Raw genomic sequence first — 26,270 nt, 5'->3', positions numbered from 1 at the left:
TAAGGTGCACAATACCCGATGTCGGGTCAGGGCCAAGATTGAAGTTACTTTTTTTTACATTAGCCACCCTCAACTTAGGCTTTTGTCCTAAGTCGAAGTGCACATGTCAAAGGAGGCACCGGGGCCAACATAGTAGATTATGGGAAGGTGAGTTCGGGGTTTGGAAAGAAATGGTTTACTTTTAGGCTCAAAGTTGGATCAAAGGGAGTAGTTTTTTCATTTGGTTGGATCCTCGATAGAAATATTCTTTCAGTGGCTCATCATCAATACGGTGATTTGGAACATCTCTTACGAATGTAGTGAATCTGTCCCAAGAGCTTCTCACAGACTCTCTAAGTAATGCTACAAAATTGTTGACCCTATCTTGTTTATTGAGCTTCTTGGACATTGGATAGTACTTCGCTCGGAACACATCCGTCAGTTGGTCGCATATATATGTTGAGTTATAAGGAAGCTCAGTGAACCATACTACAACATCGCCTGTCAGTGACAGAGGAAGCACTCATAATCCAATAACATACATATCCCAGTCTGGTCTACATACATAACTTTTGCAAGCAGGGGGTCCGGTTTCCCGGAGCCCGCTGGAGCAATAGTGGGGGCACCCTCTGTAGTGCCCACATCAGCAATCATAGAACTTCAGTAGTGCTCTCTATCAATCTCACCGCACCATCACTGGTGCTCACAACGTCCCCCAAAACAGGTTGGACCTCTATAACTAGGGTAGAGCTCGATGCCCCTGCAACTCTCTCACGCACCCTTTGCTGGCGCAACTCTTCGTCTACAATTGAAGTCCTCCTAGCCTTCTTCTCCTGCCTACGCTATCTGTTTTGAGATTTCTCCTTCTCATTGCGATGAGAACGGTGCCGCTTGCCTTTTGCATGGGTAGGTGAAAGCCCCTCCTTAGTGGTCCCACTGAATAGAGCATCCAGCATTGTATCATCAGCCAGTGTAGTAGGTGCAACTTGAGGCTCAACTGATTGGGCGGCAAGAATGGAATCAACCTCGGTTCAGAGGCTAGCTAAGTCAGCCTACAAAGCTTATAGATCAATGGTCGGGGCTGATAGCTCAAGGACTCGCAATTCCAAAGCATCAAGACGCTTATTAACCTCCTGGACCTTCTGGTCCATCATCCCCTCCATCCTACGCTCCATTCTAGCCTCGGACTCAGCTATCGTCTTTTGCATCCACGGCTGGATGTGATGCAGCAGTGTGGCCATCTGAGCCTCTAATTTCTGTACTCTGGCCAGTGGGACAATAGTAGCTCCTAACTGTGGTGTGGACCGGGAAGAGCTAGGAGCCTTACTAGCTGCCTGAGATGAGGAGCCCGGGATAGTGTCGGTGTGATCTGGGATGCTGGGGTCACCGCCCTGTGCCTACCCTACTGTGTCGACAAAATCGGCACCCAAGAAAGGTACCTCAGCCTGAGGCTCTCTGCGAGGTGCTACCACATTTGCCTTATCTCGAATGAGGCCTATGTCCAATGCCCCTATAGGGTGGACTAACTTGTCACAATGCAATATCGGCACTCCAGAATCCCTGCACAATTGAAAGATTAAACATGGGAAGGGGTAAGTAGTAGAGGTCTTGAATGCTCTCTCGTGAATCTCTGCTTGCAGCATGCTGGCAAAGTCAATCTACACTCCTGCTACTAATGCCACAACCATGACCGCTCTGACCCATGTGACGTGGTTGTCACCTTTTGTAGGCGACACTCTGTTCCGTACTAGCAGCCACAAGAACTTAGCCACAAAATGTAATGTGGCCATTCGGATGCCCAACCGTGTAGCCGCGACCTATTCTGCACGCTCGCCATCTACAGCAATGTATCGGGTAAACCATAGTAGAACAGCCTATCGCTGCTCAGCGTTCCTCTGGAAAGCGCCACTCCGAACGATGTCCCATCTGTAATCAAACTCTGTTGTGTTGAGAGACCATGAGTGACCCATGGTAGGACCATAGAGAAAGCGTCTGATCTTGGTAGGTGATATGTCCACCGGACAACCTCGAACCAAAGTGGAAGTGAGAGGATTTTGAGCTAGGGGCTTTGCCCGCTTGGAGATTAAACCTCTGAGAGTGGCAGCATAGGAGGCATAGAATTCTCACACAATCTCCTCGCTATACATCCCTGGGTCTCGAGCCACCCAGTCACAGTTGTGAAGGTTGAACAGCCGGTGAATGTCCAGAACAGCGTGCAAGCTCTCGGTGAGGACTCTGCGCTCCTCTGTAATTAGTCGGGCCATCTTATGTTTGTCGTTTACCATCTTGGCATCCCAATAAATTTGCCATTGGCCTTTTACACACTACCTATTTATCTCGCCGGCTACTGGAGTGGGGTCATCATTCCGTGGTGTAGGTATGGACTCCGAGCTAGTTGCCTCATCAAATGAGGATGCTTAGTCATTCTTACCGGACCCTGTGGCTGATTTAGCACTGGACCCTGCACACTCGGATCCAGAAGAATGAGCAGACTCGGAGCCTAAAGCATGGGCAGACTCAGATCCGAACATAGACCCCTCTGAACTTGAAGCAGCCCTAGTTGGTGATCTGATCAGTATGTGCTCCTCATCGGACTGGGAGACAGTGACTACGTCGGGAAGTACCTTCCGGGGGGTACCTCTGGTGCCTCGTGGTGCAGTGCGATAAGTCGTAGTGTTGAGAGGAACATATGTTGGATCTGTGTTTGTGTCTGTGTCCTCATTGATTAACCTGAAACTCGGGGCAATAGATTTTGACTTTCCCCATTTTGAGTAGGTGACCAGCTTCTTGGGTACCATCGTACCTGCGATGGTGATATTAGTGCCCAAGACTAACCATAAATATACAAAGAAAAAGTTTAGAACTATAAATGAACAGTAACAAAGTCCCAAAACAATTTCAGACAGAGGCTACAGTGGTCATCCACGGAGAGTACCTACGGTCCGTAGACTGGTCTACGGTCCGTGGAACTCTTCCGTGGATTAGGGAACCAATAATATAGGTCGCAGATGAAAACCACGGATGTGCAGAACGGTCCGTAGATTAATCTACGGACCGTAGTCCACGTCCGTGGTTTAACACTTGGTATAATTTTTTATGTGCATCCAGTGACGAACCTCATCTACGGTCCGTAGATGGATCTACGTTTCGTAGACGGGGTATCGTGGATGCCATCTGTGCCAGGTTTCAGCCATTTTTTTTTACTTCTGATCATACATATTTGGCCTTATGTTTCAACATTAACGAAGTCTCATAATGCATTTCAACATTCAATTATGCTAGTTCTTCATTCTTAAGATTTCGACTAATCATTTTACCAAACAATTTAGACAAGTTTTGGAACTCTAAGTCGAAACTTACATATAGACTTACAATCACATACAATAAAGCTACACAATCACTATCTATTATTCCAAGGGCATTGTAATTTTCATGTTTATCATGCGATCTCATCTAACAATTACAGAAGGTGAAGACCCAATTCCCGACTTTCTATATTCAATCTATGAATCCAAATTCAAAGTGAGGGGAAAGTCCATTACCTTACAACTAACGAGGAGTGGGGGTGATTCCGTGACGACACTAAACTTAGCAAGACCAAGGAATCACCTCTTCGTTACTAACCAAACACCAGACCCTTCTTGTGGAATATGGAATGAGTTGTTTTTGACATGGAAGGGAATTTGGGATTTATGGAAGGGATGATATTATGGGGGAGTTATGGAGTGATTTAGGGAGGTTATGGGATGGTAGAAACGGTTTTGGGAGTAATGGAGGGAAGTGGAATGGTTTAAAAACATGGGGTTTTTAAATAGGGGGGTCCGGGTCAGGTCAGACAATCTTAGCGTTTGGACTCACGAGACCCCGTCTACGGTCCGTAGCTCATGACCGTAGATCACTCCTACACTTAGAAAATTTTAGAGGCTTACCTGAGATCTACGGACACCATTTACGGTCCGTTACTGAATCAACGGACCGTCGATGGGGTCCGTAGAACTCTGCACTAGACCATTTTCTGAAGAATTTTCACGGTGTACCTGCATATGTAGCAAACACTAGGCTATTCTTTTTATATTTTCTGGACACTTTTTAGACACGAACCCTATACTAATTCTAGCCAACACTAAGAACTAACACACTAAGAAACCTACCTAAATTGATACAAAGAAGCAATTAACCCAAGAAAAATTACTAAATGAAAAACATAACCCTGTCATTGGCTAGATTATACATCTTGGGTTGCCTCCCCAGCAGCGCTTGATTTAACGTCGCGGTACAACGCAAGTGTCTTGATAATTCAGACTTCATCAAGATTGTAGGCCTCAATCACTTCTTGCACAGTTTCAGCATTTCCCAGATAGATCTTGATCATTTGCCCGTTTACCATGAACCTTGTTCCATCCCTATTTTCAAGCTCAACCGCTCCATGAGGAAGCACTTTTGTGAGCAAAAATAGCCCGGTCCATTTGGACTTGAGTTTGCCTGGAAACAGGCACAACTTAGAGTTGAGTAGAAGCACAAGATCACCAACTACAAATTCTCGTTTTTCAATTCTTTGATCATGATACCTCTTCATCTTCTCTATGTACAAGGCTGAACTTTCATAAGCTTTTAGGCGAAACTCATCAAGCATATTCAAGTCATTCATCCTTTGATTAGATGCGGCGCCCCAACCCAAATTTAACTTTTTCATTGCCCACATCACCTTATGCTCTAGCTCTACTGGCAAATGACAAGACTTCCCATATACAAGTTGGTAAGGAGACATACCTATGGGGGTCTTGTATGCAGTGCAATATGCCCATAGAGCATCATCAAGCTTCCTTGACCAATCCGTTCTATTAGCATTCACAGTCTTCGCCAATATCTGTTTGATCTCTCCGTTGGATACTTCAACTTGTCCGCTAGCCTGTGGATGGTAAGGAGTGGCTACATTGTGACGGACATCATATTTCTCAAGTAGTGCCTTGAACAACTTATTACAAAAGTGAGAACCTCCATCGCTAATAATAGCCCTCGGTGTACCAAATCTGGAGAAGATATTCTTTTTAAAGAATGCGTTGACACTTTTACCTTCATTTTTGGATAGCGCAATTGCTTCCACCCACTTTGATTCATAATCAACCGCAACAAAAATATACTTCATCCCATATGAACTCACAAATGGACCCATAAAATCAATGCCCCATACATCAAACAACTCTATCACCAATATAGGATTCATAAGGAGCTCTTGCCTTTTTGAAATCCCTCATTCTCTTTGGAGACATTCACAAGACATGGCTAAATCATGAGCATCTTGGTGAGTGGTAGGCCAATAGTATCCACACTGCAAAATTTTATGGGCAGTCCGAATACCATTATGATGCCCACCAACGGGCGATGAATGGCATGCTTCAAGTACACTCAACATCTCAACCTCGGGCACACAGCGATGAATAATCCTATCAGCACAACTCTGATACAAAGAAGGTTCATCCCAAAAGAATTTCTTCACATCATGCATAAACTTTTTCCTTTGATAAAAAGACAAATCAAGTGGCACAATATCGCTTGCCAAATAATTAGCAAAGTCTGCGAACCAAGGAATCAAATCATGAGAAGCAGTCAATACCTCTTCATCTGGAAAAGCATCATTAATTTCAGCCCTATCTCCAAGCTTTCGCATTGACTCTTCCTCTAATCTGGACAAGTAATCGGCAACTTGATTTTCGGTTCCCTTTCTATCTTTTGCCACAAAATCAAACTCTTGCAGCAATAATAGCCATCTAATCAATCTTGGTTTTGCATCATATTTCTCCATCAAATACCTCAATGCAGAATGGTCAGTATGCACTATGACCTTAGTACCAAGCAAGTAGGATCGAAATTTCTCAAATGCAAAAACCACCGCAAGAAGTTCTTGTTCGGTCACAGTATAATTCTTCTGGGCCATATTTAGAGCTTTGCTAGCATAGTAATAGGGTGAAGAATATTCTCTCGCCTTTGTCCCAATACTACACCCAGTGCCACTCCACTCGCATCGCACATTATCTCAAACGGTTGTCCCAATCCGGTGAAATAATGATCGGTGCAGTAACCAGCCTCTCCTTCAACTCTCCAAATGCTCTAAGACAGGCATCATCAAAATAGAACTTACACTCCGTCTTGAGCAGTTTACACAACGGATGTGCAATTTTTGAGAAATCTTTGATGAATCTCCTATAAAAACCTGCATGCCCAAGAAAACTTCTAACACCTTTTACAGAAATGGGTGGTGGAAGATTTTCTATTACCTCAACTCTAGCTCTATCAACCTTAATACCTTTTTTGGAAATTCGATGACCCAACACTATACCTTCTTTAACCATGAAATGACACTTCTCCCAATTCAACACTAAGTTGAAGTCTTCGCACCTTTTAAGCACATCAGCCACATGATTTAAACAACGATCAAAAGAGTCGCCTACAACTGAAAAATCATCCATGAACACTTCAATAGTGTCCTCCACCATTTAAGAAAATATCGACATCATACAGTGCTGGAAGGTTGCTGGAGCATTGAATAACCCAAATGGCATCTGTTTGAAAGCAAAAGTCCCATATGGGCAAGTGAAGGTGGTCTTCTCTTGGTCTTCTGGAGCTATAAAAATTTGATTGTAGATCAAATACCCATCAAGAAAGCAATACTAACCTTTTCCTACAAGTCTATCTAACATCTAGTCCATGAATGACATAAGAAAATGGTCCTTTTCTTTCCACACATTCCACTTTTGGTAATCCATACAAAATCTCCATCCAGTAACGGGCCCCATTGGAACAAGCTCATTTCTTTCATTTGGAATCACAGTTACACCTCCTTTTTTAGGCACATACTGCACAGGACATACCCAACTACTATATGCAATGGGATAAATAACTCCCACATCCAGCCACTTGATGATCTCCTTTTAATTACCTCTTGCATAGGTGGATTTAATCTTCTCTGGTGCTCGATACTAGGCATATGATCTGGCATAAGTTGGATTTTGTGAGAGCAAATATCGGGAGGAATCCAAATAATATCCGTAATTGTCCACCCAATAGCTAGCTTGAACCTTTTTAACACAGTCACCAATCACTCTACTTGTCTCGCATTCAAATCTTCCGCAATGATAACCTGTAAAGTATTCTTTTTGCCCAAGTATACATACCTCAAATGCGGTGGTAGAGCCTTAAGCTCCAATTTCGGTGCCTCCACAATAGATGGTCTTGCGGGTGGGGACTCGCGATTCTTCATGTCTAATTCATACTTCTTTGGTTTGGGCCGGTATTCACACCTATCGAGTGCGTCTACTAATTCATCATACTCTTCAATGTTATCACTATCGAAATTTATCATAACTACTGCTAGTGCCTCAACCCCTAGTCGCTCTTCAATTTGCACTTCTGTCCCACTCTTCACTATGTAAGTTATAGCAGATACTGTTTGAGCTCACCACTCTGCTTGATAGACCTATAAATATTGAAATTTTCTTCTTCATTGTTCAGTCTGAACTTCATCTGTCCCTTTTCCATATCAACCAATGCACACCCTATGGCAAGAAATGGTTTCCCAAGGATGATGGGAACCTCAAAATCAACTTCACAGCCAAGAATCACAAAATTCGCCGGAAAAATGAACGACTCCACTTTTACTAGCACATCATGGAATACACCAATGGGCTTCTTCACAGTTCGATCGGCCATTAGTAACCACAATACAGAGGGCTTTGGGTTCCCTAGACCCAACTTCTTGTAAATAGAAAAGGGCATGAGGTTGATGCTAGCACCAAGATCACATAATGCCTTAGCAAAGTGTAACAACCCTATAGTATATGGGATCGTGAAAGCACTAGGGTCTTCCTTCTTCTTGACAAGAGATCTTGTAGCAATAGCGCTACAATGCTGCAATCTATCATCATCTTCAAAACTCACAGACCTTTTCTTTGTCACCATATCTTTCATAAACTTTGCATACCCAGACATTTGCTACAAGGATTCTATCATAGGAACATTGATAGAAAGTTGTTTCAACATAGTAATAAACCTGCGATATTTACCATCTTCAGTCTTCTTCACTAACCTCTGTGGAAAAGGTGGTGGAGGTCTAGGTATGGGGATCACCTTTTGAGATATCTCCGCTTCTTTCTCTGTCGCATTCTCAGTCTTTTCTCTAACCTCTATCACATCATCTTCTTTTCTAATCTCAATTTCCACCACAGATGGCCTAGGTAGATCTATGGTTTGCTTATCCCCTCGAGTAGTGACTGCCATACAATGACCGTCATTCTTTGGATTCTTAATAGTGTTGCTAGGAAGAGTACCAGGTTGACGTGGGTTTACTGTAGTAGACAATTGGGTCATTTGCTGCTCTAGGTGCTTTATTGACACTGCATGGGCATCAACTTTTTGGCCAATACCAGACAAGTCGCTTCTCATCTTCTTCACATTCTCATCAGTTGCATCAAACCTTCTCATCATCTTCTGCATCATATCATCGATACGTCCCATATTGCCTCCAGTTTCCCTAGCACCAGATTCTTGATCTTTAGGAGGAACATAGGGTCTAACCCAATCGTTTCCATTGCCATAGTTGTTCCTGTTATAATTGTTGTCGCAATTGAAGTTCCCATCCCGAACATAGTGACCCTCTTGGTTGTAATTTCCATAGTTCCGACCTTGGTTCCCTTGACCTTGGCGCCAATTTTCCATGTTGGATCCTTGGGCATTTGTTCAAAAACCCCCCGTCTGATCATTCATAGCATAAGCATCCTCTTTATAGTAACACTCCTCAACTGGTGATGGAGTTCTAGTTAAGTAGTTCACAGCAGTTACCTTTTCTGCTCCTCCGCTCACATGCTTCAATACCGACCCCAATTATGTCCTCATCTAGGCCATCTACTCACGAATATTATCTGCAGAGTTGATAGTTGTATTATGAACGGCAAATGTGTTTCTCCCAGTATCTGACCTCCTAGTGCTCCATGCTTTATTGTTGCGAGAGATCCTCTCCAATATTTCAGCAATTTGTGCATATATACAATCACCATATGAACCTCCAGCAATAGTGTCAACTACTGCTTTATTGTTATCATCCTATCCTCAATAGAAATATTCTTTCAGTGCCTCATCATCAATACGGTGATTTGGAACACCTCCTACGAATGCAGTGAATCTGTCCCAAAAGCTGCTCACAGACTCTCCAGGTAATGCTACAAAATTGTTGACCCTATCTTTGTGATCGAAATTTTTGGACACTGGATAGTACTTCGCTCGGAATACATCCGCCAGTTGGTCCAATGTAAATATTAAGTTATAAGGAAGCTCAGTGAACCATATTAAAACATCGCCTGTCAGTGACAGAGGAAACACTCGTCAACCAATATCATCCATATCCAGGTCTAGTCTACCTACACAACTTTTGCAAACCACCCTTAGCGTGGCTAAGTGAGCATATGGATCCTCCGATGGCGATCCTGAGAATAAACCTCTTGCTGTAAGCATCTGCATCAGACTACTAGTCACCACAAATGTGTGCCCTAGAGGTAGAGGAGGTAGGACAATAGCTCCATCAGAGTCTGCTATATTGATGCTGCCCTGATAGTTGTCATGTTGTCGTGGGTCTGGTGGACCATGCACCCGCACTGCATCTCCCAATTGATTTTCAGCTAGACCCCAATTTTCCTCACCAACTACTCTTGGCTATTGTAACTCAACCGTATCACCAAGATTTACTCCGATAGGATTAACTGGAAGTCCTTGGTTGTTCATTCTTCGCAAAGTTCTGTTCAACTCTGGATCGTACGGAGTAAGTGGTTCGCCTTGGCTCCGTGTACTTGGCATACACAAGAGTCAAAATCTGAGAGAGACAAAAACAAAAAGAAAAAGTAAAATTAGGAAATATTTGACTAACGTTCAATAAAGTAGTTAAAATAAGTCTAAAAGCCAAATTCCCCGGCAGCGGCGCCAAAATTTGATACGCTCAAATTACACCTCCCAACAGAAGTATAAGCGATCGTTATCAAGTAAAGAACCCAACTTGTAGGTTGGGGTCGATCCCACGAGGAAAATAGTTTAGACTTTACTTTAACCAATAATTATATTCAATTAGTCAAATTACTTCTAGAAATAGGTAATTAAAGGGGGGGTTCTATTTGTGTGAAACAAATAGTAAGAATTTAATAAGTAATCAGTATTCAAAACTAAATTTTGGTTGTTATCAAGATGAGAGAAATAACTAGGGTATACGTGTTCCCCACAAGCTCATAACGCAGTAATCCTAGTAATAGCTATCCTTTCCTAGTGTACTACATGCAAAGTGATAAGTTAGGTATCTCTAAATCCTTGGTCCGGCATCTAGAGAATTTCACCCCGCACCCTGGTCCGGCTACGTGTGTATAATTTACTAACCTTTACCTCTACCTCATATTACACATCATAATCGATGTTTGACTTAGTTATTACTTCACACCAATCGACATTAGCCTATTAGATAGTATCATACTAAATCTATGTTGATAATTCTTTTCTAGTTGATTACCTCCTTGGTCCGGCAAGTAGCAACAAGGCGAGTTCTAACGCGTTCACTCGTTAAAAAGACTTCTAATTGAAAGAATTATCAATCCATGCAAAACACTTTTCAAGAATTGTTTATTTACTAATCATACATTGTTAATTGCTCATGGTTCCCATAACCGTAGTTGTGGATTTAGTTACGCATATTAGCAAGAACACAATTCATAGTTTTAGATGAAGAAATCATGAACTTACGAAAAAAAAAGAATAATAAACCCAGAAATTCAACTTGAATTGCAAAGCCAAAATCTTCAAAATGAACTTAGGAAATCAACAATTGTTAGGTTTTCCAATTAATCTCCCAAGTCACAAAGTAAAATTAGAATAATAATGTCTAACCCTTAAAACGATGTTTACATGCACTATTTATAGAAAACAAATCCTAAATTAAAATGGAAACAAATTAAGGAAAGTTTATTCAGGGACGCGTCTTCATTCCATGAGACTGACTTATCCGTCAATGGATCTACGGTCCGTAAGTCCCTTCCGTCAGCCAAGACTTAGAAAATATTTCAGCTTCCAAAAAATTAGCTTCTCTGAAGCAAACGACGGACTTGCAGTACGAACCGTAGATCGATATACGGTCCGTCAATCCCCTCCGTAGCTCCACACTTAGAATCTTCCAAAATCAGGTACCGAAACCCTCGCAGTATCAATCTACGGAACAATCAGTACGGTCCGTAGATCAATCTATGGACCGTCAATGTCCACCGTGGTTCCACACTTGGTCAGATTTCCCTGATTTGTCTTCCATACCTTGCCTGTTGATCTACGGTCATCACCTACGGACCGTCAATGGACCTACGGTCCGTAGATCACCTCTGTGAATGCCCCTTTTCTGCATTTCTTTCAACTGTCTCTATACTTCCGCGCCTGAACATCTTTTCTACAAAATACGATAAAAACCAGTACAAAAAAGCCCTAGACACACACAACTTGTAAGTGAAATGTGTTAGAAATACTGTAAACTCACGGTATATCACCTATCTTCCATCATCAATCTCATCACGGTAGGTTTTGGAATCCCCAAACCCAATTGCTTGTATATAGTCAGAGGCATCAGATTAATGCTCGCCCTTAGGTCACATAATGCTTTTCCAAACTCAAATGCACTGATAGTTCAGGGTGTAGTGAATGCACATGGGTCCTTATTATTCTCTACTAAAGAGCTTGTGGCGATAGCACTACAATGATGGATATTGTGAGTCGGTTCAAAAATTACATCCCTCTTCTTTGTTACCAAGTCCTTCATGAACTTACCATAAACTGGCATTTGTTCCAAAGCTTCTAACAATTGGATGTTCACTAATAACTGTCTCAAAATGGTTATAAACTTTGCAAATTTCCCATCTTTGGCTTTCTTCTTTAGTCTTTGAGGGAATGGAAGAGGCGGTATTAGTATCGGCTGTAAACGCATAGTTTCCTCTACTTCTATTTCCTTTACCTCGGTTGGCTTTGTTGTTTGGTGAGCCACCTCTATATCAATTACATATTTAATATCCACCTTTGCTTCCTCATTTCTGCCAATGCTTTGTTCCTGCTCAGTACCTGCAAATTTTGACTCATTAAGGATCTTACCGCTTCTGGTGTTAATGGCCATGCAATGCCCATCGGTTTTGGGATTCTAAATAGTCTCACTTGGTAGTGAACCATTCTTCCTTGGATTTAGCGATGCTGATAGTTGTCTTAATTGTTGCTCCAACTGCTTGATAAAAGTGGTGTGAGAAGCCACTAGTTGACTTATACGGGAGAAATCACTCCTCATTTCTTTTACACCTGCATTAGTTGATTCAAATTTTTGCAGCACCTTAGCTAATATATCCTATATTTTGGACCCACTGGAATTAGCACCTACTCGATCTCTACTATCTAGCGACACATATACACCACTGCGGTCATTCCTCTAACCATCTCTGTTTTCCCACTTTTGTTGTTCTCTATTTGTTGATCTTTCATACTGCCCCTCTCTTGGGTAGTTCAAACCTTGATTTCTAGAATTATAGCTTTTATTTCTCGGTTTCTAATTATTGAAACCCCCTAATAACTCAAGTTTTTGGCCTCCTCATCTCAATCAATATCATGATCCTCATACCTCTGTGATACACCGACAACATTCACCTTCTCTAAATCTGACATGATGTGTTCTGTGAGCATACCCATTTGAGTCCTCATGTGGGCCTTTTTTTGGTCCCTTTCTTCTTTTCGCCTCTTCTGTTCAGCTGAAAGCTCGAATATGAACTCAAGATCTCTGACTTCACCATCTCTGGTTTTCCATGCTCTATTATTCTTCGATACTTCATCCATTAATTGCATAATTTATGGGAATGGCTTTCTCATGAATGAACCTTCACACACTGAATCAACAACAGGCTTAGTGACATAATTCAATGATCTATAAAATGCCTTGTTTTAAATGTCTTTCAGTAAGAACATGGTTCGGGCACTTCTTCAGCTTTTGGCTGAATCTCCACAAAGTATCATGAATTGCTTCCCCGCATTGTTACTTCTGGTCTCTTTTCTTGTCCTTCATCTGTAGTTCTTTTGATTCGGGATAGAACCGTTCCGGGAAGGCTTCTTTCAATTCAGTCTAAGTCGTGATTGAGTCATCTCTCAGTTCATTTAAATAGTTGGTCGCCTCTCCAGTGAGAGACAACGTAAATAACCTCAATCTCGTAGCCCTCTAACTAACCCCAAGGATTTCCTGTGATTTGTAGATTTCTACGAAGTTCATTAAGTGTTGGCTTGCATCATTCTACCTAACCCCAAGGATTTCTTGTGATTTGTAGATTTCTACGAAGTTCATTAAGTGCTGGTTTGCATCATCACCAATTGCACCTCTGAACATTCCCTTCAAGTTCAGTAGTTGAACCAGTTGCACCTCTGAACATTCCCTTCAAGTTCAATAGTTGAATCATCGTGATGGTAATGGTGAATTTTACACCTGGAGGTAATGCAGGTAGCACTATTGCTCTGGTGACTCAAGGTCCATCTAAGTGCAAGGCATCCTCTTCGAACACCATGTGAGTTGGTTGATATTCTCGACCTCTTGGAGCTAGTGGCTGTCAGTGGGGAGGAGTTATCTCTTCCACTCCTTCATGTTCCTCCACCAGCCTAGGTGGGTCATTCACAGTGTTCCGGTGAGCACCTCTAGCAGTTGTCTAAGCCTCAAGTCCTAGTCTCTACCTCTGAGCCTCAAGTTCTTGTGCGCTCACCATCTTGCGGATAGTCTTTCTCAGTTTCGGACTGTAAGGAATTAATGGAGCTCCCTTACTTCTGGTATTTGGCATGAACTATTAAACCTACCTGTCAAAGACACAGACAAAGAACTAGACATAAAATTAGGAAATATAACTACAATTAGAATAATTACTAGTAAAATATTTCTGAATTGAATTTCCCCGGCAGCGGCGCAAAAATTTTATATGTCCAAACTTACACTTCAATTAAGAAGTATAAATGGTTGAAGTCAATTTATAGAACTCAAAGTGAGTTGAGGTCGATCCCACAGAGAATTTACTTATAGAAATAGTTTCACCTTCACATTTATTCAATTGTTGTTATTATTTCCTAAAGAAAGTAATTACGAAAAGTAAATGGGTTTGGTTGTAACTTTCAAGTAACTAAAGTTTGTTGTACTACTCATATTATCACAAGTTACAAGATTTTAACTTCAAGGTTGTCATGATAGATGAATGAAACTAGGGTTTTTTTTCCCTTGACTTTACACCTAGTGTTGATTTGTGACCAAGTTTCGAGTGATTGTTTCTTTGCAGATTACCAGTGAGTTAAATATATGTAACACCTCTCAGTCTTGTTAGATAACTTCCACTCAAATCCTCTCGGTGTTAGAGTGTTATGTGATTTTATCCTCGCATATTTTGGTGTCAAAATTCTGTTCTCTCGAACTCAAATTTTCACTCCAAACCAACAGATTAATTCTACTTTTTCTTAACTACTAATTTACTCTCAAAAAATTGTTAGATATAGGCAAGTTCTAATACATGCATTCAAATGAATAATGAAAGTATGAATTATACTTTGCAAATAATAATCACACTCTACTCATTATGTGAATCTACTCTTAGATTACAGCCATGGTTCCCACAACCCTAGTTGTGGTATTTAGCCACTCATGCTTTCAATCTAATAAGCAAAAATAGATGTTGAAAACATTAAAAGAGATCACTTACAAAGATTGTGAATTCAAAGAAAGCTTGATATTCCAAAACCAAATGAACAGCTTCAAGTTGTTATCTGAAGTAAATCGATATAAACCAAAGTAGAGAATATGGAAAGTACTCTATCGTTCAAGCTATGACAAGATAATTCAAAAATTAAATCTAGTAAATTCAAATAGTCTGTCTAAAAAGAGTCCTACTCAAAGTAGGCTTGAAGTGTCGAAACATCTCACGGATGGCACAACGACCTGTCATAAGCTTCACAGTTCGTGATTCTTGTCGTGGTTTCACACATAGACAGTGTGAGACTCCTTTTCTTCACGGATGACTAGATGGTCTGTTAACTTCACTACGGCCCGTCAAGGGTCCCGTGGTATTTACTTGACCTTTTGCTCCTCAGGGTCAAGTTCTTATGCTACATTGTTTCATCTCCACAATCAACAAGATGGTCGGTCAGGGGGACCACACACCGTCTAGACCTCCGTTGTCTTTAATTGGAAACCATTCAACTTGGTTCCCCAATGCCCTCGTACTGTTCATCTTCACGAACAGTAGGACGAACCATGAAGGAGACCACAATCTGTCAAGGGCGTCGTGATCTTTACTTAGACTATGATCAGTTTTCCTTCTTCACTGCTTCCGCTCTAGGAGCTTCAGGACGACTCGTCCTCATCACCAAGGCTCGTCTGGGGCTCCGTGGTGTTCCTTCATTGCATCTATTTCATGATTATTTTTTAACTTTCCATGCTGGTGTAAACTTCTCCAAAGATCAACATCCATATAAAATCTACATAAACTAACTCAAGTTCTCGCATTAATCCTTAGTTTTGAGCGTCAAACGTGACAAGATTTCACGGCACATCAGACTCTACAAGACTTGTTTTGTACAATAATATCAATGAACCTAGGGATCTGATATAAACTTTATCACGATCGAATCATCCGTGAGAGGCACCCACACTAAAATCCGGATGGAAGAACAAACTAACAACAAACACAAATCCATTAAAAAATCAAAAGAAAGAAGTTTTTTATACTGAAACAAGCTTTCATAATCCAACAACCAAAGTCTTAAATGATTATGAGAAAAAACCATTCAATCTAAAAGTCATGTACCAAAACTCTACATAATATAGAATATAGGGATGCGACCCCAAAACAAATAAAATAAAGAGAGCCTAAGTCTGTAAAATGGATAAGAAAAGCTAGATGAATCAATGGAATCCCAAAACAAGTAGCTCACCCTCGATTTCAGTTAACACATGACTCATAATTGATGTCATGTAGAAGACACTTGAATATGCCATGTACTCAATAAAAAAAGAGTGAGTGTAACATCAGTGCACAAACCATGGTGTACTGGTAAGGTTATCAACCAACCACAAAAATAGGAATATAAACACATAACTAAAACATAGTAAATACTACACAACACATACATCAACAAAGTCAATGACGAGTCCACAAATTGGACTCATGTAGGGCTTTATTTTAATAGAAATAGTGTCCTCAAATGGTTATTTTATCTCAATATCTGATAAAAACACTTAAGTTTTAGGTATTTGAAGTTTTAGTGGAAGCATGGACATTTAGGCTCAAAAAGGAACAAAAATACTGAAAAGAATGAAGAAACTGAAGCCTGAGAATCGCCAAGCATACTTGCCGAATCACCAAAGGGACATACTCCGCCCTTTGTTCCAGTACGCAAAGCCCTGAAGGAAGTGGATCAAAAGGCGATGAAAGGAGAAGTCGGCGTGTCACCGAATAGTTCGGCGAAGTAGAAATATACCGCCCAATGATCTAGAACGCAGAGATGCTGAAGGCAAAGCACAAAAGGCGATGAACAAAAAGAAGGGTGAATCATCGAGTCATTCGGTGATCGCGACTAACCTCGCTGAACGATCTGCCACACCACTATTTTCTAAATCTATAAATACTAGCTCTTTACTAGTTTTTGGCAATCAAAAACATTATTGTAATTTTGAGACTTAGAATATTAGCTTTTGCATTTTTCTCTCAAGTTTGGAGAGGGTTTTTGGTAGACTTGAAGAAAGGAGTTCATCTTCCCCAAGTTGGAAGTGGGTCTTCTCTTTTCTTCTTCCTTTTCTTAAATCAAGGTTTAATTTCTTATACCCATTTTATTTCTCTATCATTTTAGGTATAATTTCTTATTTCTTGATGAATGGCTAAAAAACCCCATTCTTGGGGTGTGATTTAGCAAATATGTGTTGATATTATTGTTGGGTTTTGTTTGCTGATACGTTAAGAGGCATTTTAATGGTGATTTCACCTAGTGGTTGTAGTTTAATTTAATCGGTTTGTAGTTGCAAATACAAAACCACCCATGTGTTTTCGGCTTGTGAGAGAGAGAGGTCGGAAACCAAGACCGCTAGACTGATGGCCTAAGGAGTGAGTCGACATGAGGTTCACCCCTAGAGGGTGAGTCCTAGTCCCATATCCTAACACTCAGCTCGAGAGAGTGAGGTGGGGTAAGGCATAGGCTTGCCTTCAAATGGCGAATGGGTGTCCGAGAGGAACCCATTTGAAACGGGGTAAGTTGCCCTGAGGTAACTTATTTCCATATAAAGCTTAACCTAGTCACTATTATCTTGCAAATTTCTTATCGAAAGCATGTAGCCAATGATTTATATCAATAAATAATGCGGTCACACCCCAAGAACTTTTCCCCATACTTGATTTTCTCTTTATTTTTGTTGTTTTAGCTACTTGTGACAAAACCCCCTTTGATATTTGACACTTTGGTGTCACCCACTTGAATTTACTTTATTTTTATTCTATAATTTCTCAAACTACAGCTAACTAGAACATAATTCTAGCCTAACTACTATTTTCACTACCACTCCCTTGGGACACGTCCCCAACCCTTGGTTGGGTTACTATATTATCGATGATCGTAGACACTTGAATTGTAGGTTAATGTCATTGGTCACGATAACCATCAGTCAACAATACAATAAGATTCTCAGTCAGCAATCTTTACTTAAAAATTACATGAAACATGTCCCACATGATCACAAACAAGCACGGTTCACTAAAGAAACCAACATATAGAGAAAAAACAAAACATGTACTTGGTGTGGTACCCGAGCCAACCAAGAGATATCCTATACATGGTGTGGTACCGGAGCCAACTGATAGTCATTCAATCCCAATCACAATGCAATACATTCACACTTGTAACTACAAGTAAATAAACATCTTCACTGCATGAGATTGTCAACAAGATATCTTTTCAATTTCATCATGTTGATCTTCCTAACCATGTGTTGTACAAACAATACTATAGAAATAGTTATCATGCATACATTACATAACTTTGAAAATATCAGCCATCATCTACATTGAATCAAGCTTGAAATGCTCTATTGAACCGAAACATTCCCCTAGCTATGATTCCTAGCTTGTTCTCAATGTAAAAAAATTTCAATAAAACACAAAACCAAACCTAAATGGCCTAACAAGACCTAGCTTACATCCTAATAGTAAAACTCAGGCCACTTTAATTATTATCCCACATATACCAGGGAATTTACATCTTTAAATTAATTAAAACCCTCCCATAAGTTCGCCACCATTGATTCTAAGACTTAAGGATCAAATTACTAAGACAGAGGACTAATTTTCTTACGTTTCCTGAGGAGTATAACGGAAAATAGGTGAAAACCTCCCTATGTCACTTCTACTATTCCCCAAAATGTTCTTCGACAATAATGGATGGTTTTGGGGTATTTTCAACATTTAAAGTGACCGACGCCACTATAGCGGCCAATCCCTCTATAGCGGGGCACTGTAGTGGGATCTCCTGCTAAAGTGGTAATTAATTCCACCTCTATAACATGTGTTACCCGCTATGGTGTCTTGCATAGGATATTACTCAGAAATCCTTCCAAAAGTCCTTATTTTATAACACACCTTCAAATCTTGAAGTTCCAAACCAACTCATTCATTCTATGTTAGATATCAAGAGTTCTACTTGCCAGAAATCATTTACAACAAGTCCTACATACTCCTTAACATCTTAGTTAATATTAAAACTAACCCAAACTTAGAAATTTTACACAAACTTTCTTTCCCTAGACCTCAACTTTCTAAGATTTCATACAATTCTAGCCTAGCATAAAAAAATTAACTCTTCCACTAAAAGTTGTGTCCCTCTCTTAATTTATTTGTCTAATAGCTTAGTCATACCAACCTGAAGGGTCATTTAACCAAAGGTTTTCTCTCTCTCTCTTACCTTGTTTGTCAAAATAGTGTTTATCAAGATCAAATGAATTTGCCAAAAAATTTCATTGGTGCTTATAGGTTAGATGAGGCTGGAATGGCTAATTTTAGGAAAAGGAAGAAGAAAGTAGTTATTAACTAATGCCTACTGAACAAATGATGAATCTCTCATGGAAGAAGATTAATTATTTGTTTTGTTCTACTACACTTTTGAAAGATGGCCTTTAAAGAAAATCCCTCTATAGCACAGGAATGGCTTGTCATTCCTTTATGCTTGACGGTTACACTATAACTATCATTTTGTACTTTCTGTTCATGATAAAAAAGAAAGACTAAAAATTTTAAAAAATTTTGCAAACATTAATTTCATTAAGGGTAAAATGGGAAATTAAAAGTGTTTTAAATATGGAAATGTGTCGTTGTTCATGGAAGAAACTAAAAAGGAAGTATATCATATAAAATCAGAAAAAGAGATTTGTTCTTTTATCTCAAATGAATTTAAAAGTAAAAAATATGGACAATGAGAATTCATATAGCTGATTTCAACTTGTTTCAGAGTGAGGTGTAGTTGTTGTTGTCTTTCCTTGTATTTGTGAGGTAGTAATTACCCCCCCCCCCCCTCCTCCTTTAATGGGTACAATGGATTAAATCTTGGTGTGCATGCACTTTGTTGAATCTGATAGTCCACATGTACTTAATCATTGGCTATTGAAAATTGTTGTTTTTTGATTTGAAAATTAAAATTAGTTGTCAATTTGTTGTAAGTTCTCTTAATTTTCAGTAGTTCTTTCTAGAATCAAATGCAAACAATCCTGAATTGTTCGTTCAATTCCCACTTGTTTTTAGTAGCCTAATAAATACAAACTTAGCTTATCTGATGAGTTTTGACCTTACTATAATTAAATAGTTTCTATGCTAAGAGTTTCAACTTTTAGAATTGCTAAATGTTTTTTTTTCTTTAAATGTCTGCACATTTGCAACCATGAAGGGGGCATTGTCATTTAATGAACAAGTGGATGTCTCTTCAGATGAGTCATCTTCCTTTGATGCAGATGACCATAAATCAGAAAGTGAGCAAATGAGAAATACCATTACCATCGATCAAGTTGTTGCTGAACTTGTTTAAGAAGGCAATACAATTATTTGGGATCATTTGGACACGGTTTAGTGTGAAAGAGAGGAGATGAACGACCATTTCAACATTGGTCAAGGAGGCTAAGAACTTTTATGAAGATATTTATCATTATTTGGACACAGTTCAGTGTACTTCCATTTAGAAGTTATCTTTCATCTTTTATGATAGATACGGGCTTTTACCTTGTCCTCCATTTGAGTTGTTATATGGTATTTCTCCGTTGTGATTGATTTTAGAAGCTACAAGGCTATTAGAATGAAAATTTTACCTTTTTCTCTTGTTTAATCTGGCAAATATTATGTCACGACCAGAACAAGTAACATGCATAGTGGGCAGAATCCTTTAAATCAGCGGACAATAACAATATAATAGGGGAGGAAACAACGGAAGAAAAGAAATAACATAAATATATACAAAAATACATGATCCAATCCCACGACCTGGTGGATGATGGTACAAAGCTACTAAAATGAGTACAAGCTCCAAAAATGAGAAAAATGAGAAAAATAAGTAAATACATTCATGAATACAAAAGACTAGCCACAAACAATAAACAGATGAAAATGATTCAAACTAGAACGCCATCAACTTACCCGCTATCTCTGGATGTCCCAGCAGCTATACATAATATCAATATTATCGGCTAGTGCTCGGATCAGCACAAGGAAAAATAGATCCAGTACGTAGTAAGAAAAAAAAAGAAACATGTACCAAGTACACATCATAGGCCAAGTGAATTTCGAAAGTAATTGTCATGACCCAAGGTAGCCCCTAGGTGTAACATGGCGTAAAAGACCATGAGAGGCCCCATAAAAGCTACTTAGATTTCATCAAACAAGAAATAGAATAAATAGATTTAAAATATAGTTCAATATAACAAAGTTTATAGAGCATAGTGGATGTCTAAACATCGTCTGAAAGCCATCTAGTGCAAAAGAATGAATTTGGGCATAGCCCATACATCATGTTCCAAAATTGAAACTAAGGGAAGACTGAAAACAATAAATGTCTAGCCCTCAAAGAATGAAGACTCACCAAAGCTCGAAATCTCCTCAATGAAATCTAGCCAAGAAACTGGAAACCCTGACTGTCGGACCCTATATTTGGGGAAATGTAGGCAAGAGTATCCGTTAGTACAAAATATGTAACAAATATGATAGTCATGCATAAAAACATATAAATTCATGCTAATAAGCAATACCTTCATGAGATGCATTGACTTAGCTAAAACATGAGATAAAGAGTTAGAAAACATGAGTCATAAAACATAGTCAATGCACATTGTCATCATCTTAAACATGTATCAGATACTTCCTTTAAGTAACCTTAGTTCATCCTACCTTGCCTGTGGGAAGTAGACTTAACCGACATATAAGCTAACGCCATGAGAGTTATTATCATGGAATCCTGTGTCTCCCACACCGCAAAGGGTTGTCCTAATTGCCAAAGTAAGGACCATGAACTTCTAGCTTATGTGGATCCACTAACTAATGTCTATATAGACAATCATATGTTGGCACATAGATTATGAGAAACGGTTAATCTCCATAGGTCCACTCAGTACTAAGCTAAACTTGCACGAAATAACTCTTAATCATATTCGTCTTATCTATTAAAGGAACATGGGTAATCACCTGTTGTCTTTCTATTAGAGAGCATGGGTAATCACCACTTGCCTCAACATTAGAATACATCCTTATCATTGGTTCATTTTAGGTGAGAAGACCTTTCAACCCTAAGATCCCTTATTATGTGAGAAAAACTCACATTCATGCTTTCATCTGTTATGTGATAAATCCTTTCAACAACATCATCATTGATACTTCATTCTCAAAGCATCCTTAAAACATTTACATCAATTTTGTAAGAACATTCAAAGTTCAATAATTCACCTTTCATGGTTCAAAACCCACTTTCAATCATGATTATCTAGTTAACATGGGTTAGACATAGGTTCATGAGAATTCATCGTATAATTATGTAATTATCTCAATTCATTCTTGATAGATCATAAAACAATCAAATAAATCAATAATTAAGGGAACCCATGACATGGAAGAAAATCCTAACTCAATTGGGGAATTATATCTTTATAAATTGGATAATTTGGGAACTCCATGGAGGAAGGGGCTTTACGGATGAAAACCAGCATACCTCAATACCAAAAGCTTGACTTCAATGGTGAGATTGGACACTTGTCTTGCAAACCCGAGCTTTCTTCAACTTTCTAAAGAGAGAGTTATTTGATATGAAGACTTGTTTTTCTTTCATAAACTTGAGAGAATGATTTCAATTGGTGAAATTTGGGGGTTAAAACGGTTATATAGGGGTTTTGGTGAATGGTAAAATGACATAGTATTAGACTAGAATAGTTAGGAAAAGACCTAAAAAGCCCGGAGGAAAATAACTGCTGACACAATTGATAATGACGACCTAGAGTCCGTGGTTCCACCAACACACAGTCCTGGTCGTCCGTCGTTTGGTGATAGAGACTCAAAAATCAGGACCCCCAACGATGGGACCCACCATGGGCTGTAGTCCAATCAACGAGCCGTAGGTCCCAACTGTGGTGCTCAACTTTCAACCTAAAAATCTCCATAAGTCAGGGACTCACCTACAAAACCTGTTTATGGCTAGTGCATTGGATGATGAAACGTCATGGTTAACCGTTGAAAAGCTACTGGAACTTGACATTTTAGGGAAAACTGACTGGCCAAACACAGACCTGGCCTACAGTTCGTGGGTCGTTCCACGGGTAGTGGATGGCACTGTAGGAACTGGCACCAGATTTTTTGAAAACTAAAAATTTTCTATCTTCTCAAATCTGAGGTGTTACAACATCTCTCCCTTGGGATCATTCTTCCTCGATTGAGATTCAAGACATCATATGGAGGGTAGGAACTTAAACCTAACAGACCAACATGAATACAATCACATAATACACATATCCGAGGATAAAACATCAATTCCAACTCAATGCACATAAACATGTAGAAATCAATCAAGTTGACTCATTTTTTCAAAACTTAAGCTTTTTCATGAACATGCACACATAAGGAAATCGTGGGAATATCTAAGACACATGACACCAAAAGAGTAAACCATGAGGAATTTAATACCTCAAGCTTGAGTAGGATAGAAGGAAAGAGATGAGGATAACGGGACATTATATCGGCCTCGGCCTCCTAAGTAGAACCCTCCACTAACTGATTCCACCACAAAACTTTCACGAAAGCAACTTCTTGACTTGCCAGTCTAAGATCTCAACCGTTACTTCCTCATTAGAAAGGTTCTCCTTAACTCCCAAACATTCTAAGGGAACTATAGATTTCGGATCACAAACACATTTCTTCAATAGGGTTACCTGGAAAATTAGATGCACCGATGACAACTTATGAGGCAATTCAAGTTCTTAAGCAACTTTACCAATACGCGTCAAAATATGTTATGGGCCTATATATAAGGGACTAAGCTTCCCTTTCTTACCAAACCTCATTACACCCTTCATGGGTGAAATTTTCAGGTAAACCCAATCATTAACATCAAACTCAAGATCTCTTCTTTTAACATCAGCATAGGACTTTTGTCAACTTTGAGCCATTTTTTAACTTTCTCTAATAAGTCAAACTTTCTCTGTAGCATCATGTACCAACTCAAGGCCCATCTAAGCGACTTTGTGCACTTCAAACAAACCTATGGGAGATATACACCTCCTACCATATAATGCCTCAAATGGAGCCTTACCAATTCTTGAGTGATAGCTACTGTTTTATGAAAACTCAATCAATGGCAAATGGTCATCGCAACTATCCTTGAAGTCAATTACACATGCTCTCAACATATCTTCCAAATTTTGAGTAGTACGTTCTTCTTGCCCATCGGTTTGTGGTTGAAATGTCGTACAAAGCTTAACACGAGTACCAAGACCCTTTTGGAAGTATTTTCAACACTGAAAAGTGAATTGGGTACCACGATCGGACATAATGGATAATAGCACTCCATGCGAACTCACCATTTCCTTCAAATACAACATGGCATAGACCTCTGTCGAATAAGAAATCTAGACGGGAAGAAAATGAGCTGATTTCGTCATTCGATCTACAATAACCCAAATCAAGTCAAGTTGTCGTCGGGTGTGAGGCCTCCCAACAGTGAAGTCCTTATTCAAATCTTCCCACATCCAAGTAGGAATGCTAATATTTTTGGATAAACCACCCGGTTTCGGATGCTCAACTTTCACTTTTTGACAATTGGGACACTTAGCCACAAAATCTGCAATATCCTTCTTCATCCCATTCCACCAATAGATATCCCGAAAATCACGATACATCATGGTGGCTCCGGGGTAAATGGAATATCGAGAACTATGGGCTTCAGAGAAGATCTTCTCACTCAAGTCGTTACTATTGAAAACACACAAACAACCTTGATATCTAATTACTCCATCTCCCCCACGGGAAAAAACTTCTATAAACTTTTTAAGCACTAATTCCTTCAATTCCACCGAAGTCGACTCAAGACCTTGCTAGGCTTTCACATCTGCTAAAAAATACGATTTTGAACCATTGTGAACCATAACACCACCCTTGATAGATTCCAGTAACTGAACACCCAACCCGGCCAATCTATTAATATCTCGAACTAACTCCTTTTTATCATCCTCAATATGAGCAACACTTCCCATAGATAGTCTACTAAGAGAATCCGCCACCACGTTCGCCTTTTCGGGGTGATGGAGAACATTCATATCATAATTCTTCAATAACTCAAGCCACTTTCTTTCGCGATGATTTAGATCTTTCTTATTAAACACATATTACAAACTCTTGTGGTCAGTAAAGACATCCAAGTAAACCCCATACAAATAATGCTTCCAAATCTTTAAGGAAAAAACAATCGTCGCTAGTTCAAGATCATGGGTAGGATAATTATTCTCATGAACCTTAAGTTTCCTTGAAGCATAGGGAATAACTTTTCCATTTTGCATAAGTACACATCCTAGCCCAATTCTCAAGGCATCACAATAAACAACAAAACCATCAGTCCTTTCCGGTAAAGTCAACACTGGAGCGGATGTAAGTCTATACTTCAATTCCTGAAAACTCTTTTCACATTCTTCAGACTATACGAACTTGGTCTTATTTTAAGTCAATCTTGTCAATGAAAAGGCAATTGAAGAAAACCCCTCAACAAACCTTCTGTGGTAACCAGCCAAACCCAAGAAACATCTAACCTTCTGTAGAGGTCTAGGCCAACTTTTAACTGCATCTGTCTTCTTAGGATCTACCTCAATACCCTTACTTTGAACAATATGACCAAGAAAGGCCACAGACCTAAACCAAAACTCGCATTTGCTAAACTTCGTGAAGAGTTGTTGGTCCTTGAGGATTTGCAACACAATCCTCAAATTATTAATGATATCATCCTCACTTCTTGAATAAATCAATATGTCATCAATAAATACAATCACAAGCATCTCAAAGTATTGTCTAAACACCCTATTCATCAAATCCATAAATGTCACCAGAGAATTAGTCAAACCAAACAACATTACCAAAAACACATAATGACCATACCAAGTCCAAAAGGCATCTTCTGAATGTCATCTTCTTTGACACTCAATTGGAGATAAGTTGACTAAAGGTCAATCATGGAAAAGTAATTCTCTCGTTGTAGTTGTCAAACAAGTCATCTATCCTTTGGGAGAGGATACTTATTCTTAATGGTCACCTTGTTCAACTGACGATAATTAATATACATATGAAGTAAACCATATTTCTTTCTAACGAACAAAATTGGAGCACCCCATGGAGAAATACTCGGTTGGATGAAAGCCTTATCCAACAAATCTTTCAACTATTGTTTCAACTCCTTTAGTTCTGCCAGAGCCACTCGGTATGGAGGAATAAAGATAGGTTGTGTATCTGGGAGAAGGTCAATACCAAAGTATGTTTCCCTTTCTGGAGGAATATCGGGTAAATCATTTGAGAAAACATTCGAAACTCATTAACCACATGGACCGAATCAAGAGTGGCGGTTTCAGAATCTATATTCCTCACCCTAACTAGACGGTATATGCAACCCTTAGAAATCATCTGTATAGTTTTATGACAAGAGACAAACTTACCCTAAGGCATAGAATTTCCCCTTTTCCTTTCTAG

The 26,270-nt window shown here is 39.5% G+C and overlaps 1 protein-coding gene across 1 annotated transcript in view; it reads right to left on the bottom strand.

Annotated features, from left to right (window-relative positions):
* Nucleotides 1-25,638, bottom strand: part of LOC125865145 (probable protein phosphatase 2C 10) — an 878,192-nt gene extending 852,554 nt beyond the window's left edge. Inside the window, exon 1 of the mRNA XM_049545326.1 lies at nucleotides 25,634-25,638. The gene's annotated coding sequence lies outside the window, so the exon portion shown is untranslated. The remainder of the gene's footprint in view (nucleotides 1-25,633) is intronic.
* Between the last annotated feature and the right edge of the window lie 632 nt (nucleotides 25,639-26,270).

The sequence above is a fragment of the Solanum stenotomum genome, chromosome 5, assembly GCF_019186545.1.
Source record: "Solanum stenotomum isolate F172 chromosome 5, ASM1918654v1, whole genome shotgun sequence".
Lineage (NCBI taxonomy): Eukaryota > Viridiplantae > Streptophyta > Magnoliopsida > Solanales > Solanaceae > Solanum > Solanum stenotomum.
Note: the sequence above shows the minus strand (reverse complement) of the source record. Positions and strands in the feature narration are given on the sequence as shown.